The sequence below is a fragment of the Nicotiana sylvestris genome, chromosome 2 (genome assembly GCF_000393655.2).
Source record: "Nicotiana sylvestris chromosome 2, ASM39365v2, whole genome shotgun sequence".
In the NCBI taxonomy this organism is placed as follows: domain Eukaryota; kingdom Viridiplantae; phylum Streptophyta; class Magnoliopsida; order Solanales; family Solanaceae; genus Nicotiana; species Nicotiana sylvestris.
This window is the reverse complement of record NC_091058.1, coordinates 122666664-122674738: the sequence shown is the minus strand read 5'-3', so window position 1 is coordinate 122674738 and position 8075 is coordinate 122666664. Positions and strand designations below refer to the sequence as shown.

Below are 8075 nucleotides of genomic sequence, written 5' to 3'. Positions count from 1 at the left end.
TAGCCGCTATATCTTTTACCGGCCATTAGTGTTTTGCCGTTGAAGCTGGAGTCGGCAAAGCCTTTAGCGGCTATTGTCACAAAAGCTGGTAAAAGGTATGATTTATTGCCACTAAAGATTATTATCTTTAACGGCAATTATTTGCGGCAATTATAATGGCTACTATATCCGATCCATAACGGCTAATTATACTCCATTGACATCCATTTTTATAGCCGCTAAATTCAAAATAATTACCGCTAAAAGTTCGCATCTTTAATGGCAATTGTTTGCGACAATTATAATGTCTATTAAATCCAATCCATAACGGTTAATTATACTCCGTTATTATCTATTTTATAGCCTCTAAATTCAAAATAACTGTCGCTAAAAGTTCGCATCTTTAACGGCAATTATTTTTGGCAATTAATATGGTCATGGTATCCCTTATGAAAATATCTTAGCTTGTCGTTTTAGCATCCATTTTAGTGGCTAATATGTTTAACTAAATTGCCACTAAAAATCAATATCTTTAACGGTAATTATGTTATATCAATTATAACGGCTGCAATACCCTTGTGAAAACATCTATCCATTTATATAGGTGGTATATCCAACTAAATTAGCACTAAAAGTCGCAAGCGATAATAGCAATAGTGTAGCCACCACTAATAATAGTTACTACGTTCATCAAGAATATGACCCAAGTAAGAAAATATATTATATTTAATTCAAAAAAAATAAAATATATCTCATTAAATCTTAACAAACAAAAGAAAGTACTAATCAAAAATATTGATGTCATATTAACTAAACTATATTGTGTGAACTTTGAACTAAATAGCTAATGTCATTATATAACTAATCCAGGCGAATGATGGTATTCAAATGATTTCCGCAACTTTTCATCATTTTGAAATTGTCCACCTGCTAAATTATCGAATGTCAAACTGTATGACCTGAAATTATAAAATAAATGTGTCAGAAAATAAAATACAATGTGAAAATACATCTTGAAGATTCCATCACTATCACAATTCATAAACAAGTCATTGTCTGCACTTGGGGATGACATTTTTGCACTAGCCTCTAAGACAACTCACATTATACAAGTATTTTTCCTTTTATTTGTGCATGTGATAACCACTTACTACTATCTTTTCTTTAGATAACATTGGCCCTCTATGTACGACAGGAATTCAAAGCTCACTCATATGCTGCAGAGTTTCCTGGGTAAGACTCTTTAAAGCATATGTATCATCACTTATCAGATAATTCTGAATTTTGTGAAGCTTAAAAATATTAAGCCATCAGTTTAAATTCCAACCTGGGGAAACAACAAATTAATCCCCTCAACATGATTGTTAATCATTTTCTTAAATTAAATGAAATATCTCATGTTATAGATATATGGATCTATAGAAGATTCTATAGCGTAGAAGTATAAAAATGATGTAATTTCCTATCAGCTCTTGTTACAAAATACTGTAGAAAATTTTGGTGAATCATGAAAGATAATTTAGAAGACTAAAACATCACCTAACATGTTCACTTGAGATGATTTTATATTACCAAGTTGGTGTCTCAAATTATTTTTTTTAAAAAAACAAATAATTGGTGAGAACATATATACAATGAACGGGTATCTTACCAAATAATGGAGCAAGCTACTGCAACTGTTCAAAATACACAAAACTATAAAAATGCAGTTTATTATATCTGCTCCTTGACTAGATTTTGCTCCCATAAATAATGGAATATTATTTTGTCCTATGATAGCAGATTATTAAGATAGTGGTACTGAGGACCACAAAAAAATAATGATATTGCTTTATTGCTCAGGCTTGTAAAAGATATATTTATTTTTTACAATGATTCGGAGGAAAGATTTGACTCAGAACATAACATAGGAGTAGTTGTAAATAACATATTTGTGTTTTTAATGATACCTATTGTGAAGAGCCTGTCCAACAACATGTGGAAAAGGTTTGTAATCAATTCAATCTTGACTCTTCAGTCTCCTTTGGCACAAGAGTTCTCGAACAGAAAATTAAGAAGCTGGCTATAAATATATACTATGATATATTTGAATTGTGAGCATACAACACTTTTTTCCGACACAAATTCATTGCATAGAGAATTGAGGTTATACTTTTTTTTCTATAGCCACTAATTGGTGGTTTTATATAGGGAAAAAAATAAAGAAAACTGATTGTGACTGAATTAATTAAGTAGTATACTTTGCATCAACCTGTAAAATAAGAGAAGTGAAATTATGTGAATATAATTTTAGCAGCCCGCCAGCAAGTACTAGTCATTAGATTCATGCATTAGACATAATCCTTATAAGAGCATCTACGTTTTCACCTGCATATTATTCAAGACACTTCGGAAGCTTCAGACACTCATAAAACTGCAAAAATTCTATACCTTCCCAATGGCTAAGAACTACCACACAAAAAGCCATGACCAAAATGGTGTTCAAGATGCACAAGTGGTTATCTTAATGGTGCCACTTTCAGCACAAGGTCATCTCAACCAGCTTCTCCACCTTCCTAGGCTTATCTCCTCATATAATATCCCGGTACACTATGTTGGAGCAACCACTCATATTCGTCAGGCTAAGTTTTGTGTCCATGATTTTGAGTATTGACCCTCACAGCTAAAAACCTATATTTTCATGAATTCCCTACACCACTTTTTGAAAATCCCCCTCTAAAGGCTAATGCTTCTTATCATCAATACATCTCCACGAGCCAGTGTGCTCAAAATATTGTTTAACTCATGATAGGCCCCAGAGAAGAGGCTTCAACTACTGTAGCAGATTATTTTTTTGTAGGTCCTCAGAATTATTAGACAATTTGTGCTTGCATAGCCATCAAACATGGAAGATCTGGAGTTTATTCTTCAACGTATTTTAGGTATCTTAAACAAAGTCACAAACTTTAAGAGGCTTATTAGGTAATGAAAAGTACAATATGTAAAGAAGAGGTTAAAGAAGACACAGAAGAATATTTCTAATTGTAAAAGATATATATTGTTTAGCTAAAAGTAAGAAATTAATAAAAATATTATTGAGAAGACACAGAAGACTATTTCTAATTGTAATAGTCTAAAGAAGACACAGAAGACAATTTCTAATGGTAAAAGATATATAGTGTTGAGACAGAAACCAACAGTGAGAAAAGAAAATATATAAAAGCAAGAAGCATTCAAGTAAGCCCAAATACTATAACAAATTAATAAAAATCGAAGGAGGAAAACTCAAAGATGAGCAGTATCGTGAGAAGGTTGAGCATTTTCAGTAACACTAGGTATCCTTGATATTTGTGGTACTCGTTCATGTCCACAGTTGGCGTCGGGGACCTAATAAATATTAACATGTTAGATAACAATACTTTTATATGATCAGAATTTCATTAAAATGTTTAAAGTTTATGTTCACATGAGGTGCCAATTGCTACTTTGAGTCATCAATACATTAGGAGCATATTTGCGTATGATTTGTCTCATTTGTTAACAATATCATGATAAAACCTCGGTTTATGCACAGTAAAAACAGTAAGAAGATGAAACAATGAAACATCTAAGACTAGAGTATACTCAGAGAACACGGACAATCACTTATTCAAGAACCTACTTCATAATAGAAATCATGCAATTTTACAGCATTCCTTTACATCATTTACTAAATGAAACATCACCGAGAGGTTGTGAGTTCGAGTCTCCCCAAGAGCAAGGTGGGAAGTTCTTGGAGGGAAGGATGCCGGGGGTCTATTTGGAAACAGTCTCTCTACCCTAGGGTAGGGGTAAGGTTTGCGTACACACTACCCTCCCCAGACCCCACTAAGTGAGATTATACTGGGTTGTTGTTGTTGTTGTTGTGTTTCAGAGGCTTCTTTGATTTGTTTTAGTGATTGTATCTGTTCAAAAATAAGCAAATCTAGTAAATATATGATAGTCCGTCTTTTCATTCCCCGTGTATAATATTTGAAATTATCAAATATGAATAGAATTCTCTACCTCTTGTGTGCTTATGTAATAGAGAATTATTGAACTCCCCTTGTCCTCTCTTCACCTCTGCTCCAAGCCTTAGGTGTCAATTTTTTTCTTGTTGCCCAATATAGTAAACAAGGTATAGGCAAGACCATGTTAGTTACCAGAGAAATTGGTTTAGGTATTGCTATCCAATGCGGAGCTGGCTAGACTAAGCAAGGATCTAGTATGCAGATTTTTTCCTATGATATGTACTTGTGACTCATCATTCATCGTGCTGAATTCTATCAATTATGTAGACAATATTACGATGTGATCTGCCATGCTACATGGTTTCTTATCCCCTGATGACTTGATATTTGAGAAACCAAAGGTGAGTCAGCATTAATATGAAGTAGCTTTTCCTCTAGAAATTCACTTTATGCCAGACCATGTTTGCAAACAATCCTAAGATCTGCAGTAACAAGCTAGGCTCATTGAATCTCTGCAGACAGTCCTGCACTATATAATTGCTTTTGGTCATATAAAATATCAGGAGGCTACCGAAATTAAGCTTACGGTTTACAAGACACAAGAGAAGAATTTCTCCCACTAAATAAATTTCAACTATGAAAGGCTACCCACAAGCTCTCTTTTCAAAAATGGGAATTGAGATATTTTGTGGCTTTGCTATGCCAATTTTGCACATACTGACAACAGTGTTAAACAGAAATATGTGCAAGTAGCAAGTTTATCAATAGTATTGACGGCTCACTTAGATACATCGCAAAATCAATTGAAACCAACAAACACACGTGTGTTTATAGAAAATGCTTCAATGTGTTTAGAAGTTTTCCTACTTACTAAAACCAAACAATTCATTGAGGATTAACAGGCCAAGGGACAAAGAAAAAGGGAGTTGTGCTCCCTCATTTTTTGGAAGCTTAACTGTTTATACCTAGTCAATCCAACACTAGGATCAGCTTCTTTATTTGGTGATCACTATGGGAATGACCTTACATCATGTAATTTTTCCTAACTTTATAACTCCGCAAGCTACAAGTACAAAACTCAAAACTAAAATCAAGTAACCAAACATATGCTACAAGTGTAACATCCAGCTATTACCCAACTTGGATATGTGTGGTGCTAAGTTAAAGGAAACTAAAAACTGCAGCTAACTTTATTTTTACAACCTTTACACATTAAGAACTTCTTTCCTATTGTAGATAGTTTCAATTTGATGATATTTACCTTGAACAGACTATACTGAATGCAGAGAATATCGTATAGCTCACTTCAACTAATTGTATTTTGCAGCATAGTAAATTGATAATAAGTTAATAACATGGAAAACCTTTAAGTTATCCAGATTGTTGCTCTATGCGTAAGATCCTGTTTACACTGAAAGTAACAAATAATGACAAACTTAAGATATCCCATCATTGTCATTAGATTACTACTACTAGTTTATTAAGCAATGAGAAGAGCTAAAACTAGTAACTCAGGAACTATATTATTACCTACTACATATCGATCAGATTTGCAACTATACATTGTGGTACAAAAACCTACTAGATAAAGGCAGTTGAAACTACAGCCGTAATAGAAGTTTCAGATACTCTGATAATAGTGATAGGGGATATGCAATTTACCACCAGAAGTGAGGAAATAAGATTTTCTTGTATGCAACATTGATGTAGACAGATTGCTTGTTGTTGAAGAATATTATGGAAAGGGAATGGGACCCACCTTAGTTTATAAGGGCAAAAGTGCAGAAGATTCAGGCGTTGAGGGATCATTTCAATGGGATCTTTCAACGTGTTTACGGAGAAGGAAACACTTTAGTAGATTATATAGCTAACATTGCCTTTTCTTTTGCAAAGACAACTCAATTTCACTCTTTCACAGAACTTCCTACAGCAGGGAGGAGATTAATAATGGACAAGTCACAAATACCAATCTAAGGGTTAAAATTGCAAAAAGAAACTTCCCATATTGACGTGCAAATGTTGCTATTACAACACTGGGAGGCTTCTAGTGACACTGATTTTATCAGATGGCAAAATACATACCAGTGCACAAAATGGAAATTTTCTGATGATCAATGGATAACCAAACACAAGAGTTCAATGCTATTGTAAATAGAGGAAACAATGCACATTCTTCCATCTTGGTTACAAGTAACTGGTGCTGTAGTGACTGGAGAAGACCACAACTAACTTAACAAAGGCCTGCAAAAGTTCTAAAAGATACTTATCTGTATCGAGTTATGCAAACAACAATTGATTCCAAGAAGATATCACAAAGTCATGGCCGAGGTAGCTTCAAATGGGTTTCTGTAATTCAATCCATCTGAGTACTATGTTATAGTGCAAACATGAAACTGGAAATAGACTACCCTAAAAGCCACAACAAAATCGGAATCAGGCCACACATGACACCACTGAAACCAGAACTCTTTTACAGACAGTCCGGACTACAATCCTCGAGATGAATGCAATTAACATTGCGTATTTTGGCAGAACAAGAACTAATTGGTGATACTTGGACACTCACAGTTCAATCGCAAAACATGGCGCCAGGTGAGAGCTCGGGAGGTGCTACGTGGAGGTTATGCAATTGAATAGAGGAGACAAAAATCACCTAAATCTGGAATATGTCCAGTATTTCGCATTTGTAATAGTTAGATTTTCTGGCTTTGGTACCTTTTCTACATACTTTACAATTTTGTAATAACTGGATTCCCATTTTGGATTATTATTTATATATTCAGCACAAGGCATCAAGCCTATTTATATTATATATATATATATATATATATATATATATATATATAGAGAGAGAGAGAGAGAGAGAGAAAGTACGGATTAGTACCTGGTAAGCAGAATTTTTCTCCGATAAAGACAAGAAAGTGAAGGAGAATAATGATTTACGCAGCAATCTTGAAACCTACACGAAAAGTGAAGTTGAAGATAGATGAGAGGGAGAAGATTGACAAGGATGATTAAGCATAATCGAGCAGATTTGGGGAAGATCCGATATATATTGAAGAAAACATGCAAACAGATAAATTAAGTTAAGGGCATTCTCTTTTCTTCTTTAAGTTGTCCAAGTCTATATTGTTGTAATGTTTTCTTCTTTGCATTTATAACAAGGAAAATAACATATAACTTGAATCCATTTTCCATGAAGGAAACAGATTTGAGGAGAAAGCTTAAACTATATCAACCTATTTGCCATAATACTGGAAGTAGTGAATCAATATGGCATTACAACAAGACAAGCAAGTCAAAAGCATGACTAATTAAACTCGGCATTAATCGTCTTATGCCCCTAAAGTCCAAAGAGTAGATACCGCCTTCCAGTTGCAACCCATTGACGTATGTAATTTATGTACTGATATTGATTTATTAGCAGGCATGACGGAATTCTTCTTACCTTAAACTCCGATATATTCATGATTCGTAAATCAGAGCTCTCATTCTTAGCTAATTTGGGGAAGATTTTGCAAAATTTTGCAGATTTGGGGAAGACAGATAAGAGAAAGAATATTAACAACAGATTTCGCAAAATTTACCTGGGGAAAAAGAGAAAGTTACCTGGGATTTGGGAAGATGATCGTCGGAGCTGTGGCAAGGTGGAGAATGTCACAGGCCGCAACAATTTTGTTAACCAGAGACTGTTAACTTGAGCGATTTCGCAGGCCGGAAACTGTTGAAATGGAATAGGTTTAGTCGCATTTTTTTCTTTTTGGCAAAATTCGTATTGGCAGAAGGGAATAGATTTCTTTTTTCTAATCAGAGGGAATACTTAATTCTTGCCCAAAATATTGGAAGGAAGATTTTATTTTATTTTGTATGGAGGGAAAGTTAAAATAACAAAAATTGGTATCAGTTAATGGTTTTTAGTGGCATTTTTTTTAGTGTCACTAAAGAATATCTTTTACTGGCCAATAATCATATGCCGCTAATATTTCAGCTTAAAGAATCTATGAGCAACAATTACCCTATTGCCGCTAAATAATTGACGTTAAAGGCCTTTGTTATAGTAGTGATTTTCCTTTAGTTGTTCCGATTCTTTGTTTTATTTCCTTAAACCTATCTTCATTGCATTCTGAT

The 8075-nt window shown here is 34.0% G+C and overlaps 1 long non-coding RNA gene across 1 annotated transcript; it reads right to left on the bottom strand.

Annotated features, from left to right (window-relative positions):
* Positions 1–691: 691 nt before the first annotated feature.
* LOC104228633 (uncharacterized) lies at positions 692–7743 on the bottom strand. Its single transcript, XR_011405479.1, has 4 exons — positions 7557–7743; positions 6832–6906; positions 1929–3345; positions 692–938 (listed from the first exon to the last, which is right to left on the bottom strand). It is a non-coding gene; the product is annotated as an uncharacterized lncRNA (long non-coding RNA).
* Between the last annotated feature and the right edge of the window lie 332 nt (positions 7744–8075).